We start from the raw sequence: 1,269 nt of genomic DNA, 5'->3' as shown, positions 1-1,269 counted from the left end.
ACCGCTGTTGGTTTTGAGCATAGAGTTGATGTTGGTGCTGTTTCAGTTGTTGTTGCAGTTGTTGTTACTAAAGATGCAGTTGCAGTAGATATCGTGATTGCTGTACTGGTAGCTAAAGAACTTGACATTGCACATTGGTTTTTTATGTGTTTTTTTTGGCAGAAAGTCAAAAAAATTTTTTAACGGAATAAAAAAATTTTTAGTTTCTTTATATTTAGGATAGTCTAATTAGATATAAAAAAGTCGATTTTTACTTTTTTATGCAACACTGGCTTATTGCCCACCTCTCAAAGAGAGCTGATTGTCGATAACATGCGTAAGACAAAATTGGCGGCAAATCATTGTGCAACATTTGTGGTTAATATTTCCTCAGAGAATTAAAAAGTTTAAGCTGGTGTCATGGAAAACAGTAGGCCAGGTATGTAGATTTGTAGTTCAGTAAAATTTTTGTGTATGTTATATGTTTTTGTGTAGTTGTATCGTGTTTTGTTTATGTACCTTTTTTACAGTCAACTTAACAATTGTAGCTGTGTTTCGTGGAATATAACTTTTGTATGGCAAACCACTTCAAAAGAATTTTAACGGCAAGTTATTAACTAACATGTGTATAATATTATACAACTAGTTTCATATGCACCTTTTTGTTCCTTTTTGAAAAAATTACGTTTTTGTAGATGAATACTTGTTTGGGCATGCAGAGCTGCTTGACATTTGGAGCAACAATAGTCGCTCTGAGGATGCAGTTAGGCAGCATATATTTAAAAAAATTGGTCAGAAAAATTGGTCAAATAACATTTGCCAGGTTGCAATAGATTATAGGTTGTAAGTATAATAGCATAACAATGACATATGATAAATTTATTTTTAAATTTCATGACAAACTGTTTTGGACCATCATATACATCTTAATATGATTTTATTTTATTTGATTTTCTGTATATAATATCATAATATAATATAATTAAAAATAGATACAAATTTTTTTTTTTTTGGTAATGTAAATATTTTTATGGCATATCGGCCAGATCGTTTATATGGCAGCTATATGAAAGTTGACCAAATCACTTGAAACTTTGTGAATCATCTTGGGGGAAGTAAAGAGTAACACAAACCAAATTTGGTGAAGATAGGTCATCATTTCGAATTTCTGCCAAAAAAAACGCATAAAAAACCACAGTGCATTGTTTGGAATGGGGAGAGCTTGAGAGATACGCTCTCAGTGCCTTTGGGTTCATTTTGTGCAGTCATAAGCATTGGTGAGCAAGACCG

The 1,269-nt window shown here is 31.9% G+C and overlaps 1 long non-coding RNA gene across 1 annotated transcript; it reads left to right on the top strand.

The window, feature by feature from the left end:
• Nucleotides 1-242: 242 nt before the first annotated feature.
• On the top strand, nt 243-1,164 carry LOC123327140. The gene is made up of 2 exons (XR_006541634.1): nt 243-418; nt 510-1,164. It is a non-coding gene; the product is annotated as an uncharacterized LOC123327140 (long non-coding RNA).
• Nucleotides 1,165-1,269: the final 105 nt, after the last annotated feature.

The sequence above is a fragment of the Drosophila simulans genome, chromosome 2R (genome assembly GCF_016746395.2).
Source record: "Drosophila simulans strain w501 chromosome 2R, Prin_Dsim_3.1, whole genome shotgun sequence".
NCBI classification, from domain to species: Eukaryota; Metazoa; Arthropoda; class Insecta; order Diptera; family Drosophilidae; genus Drosophila; species Drosophila simulans.
This window is presented reverse-complemented; position numbering and strand designations above follow the sequence as displayed.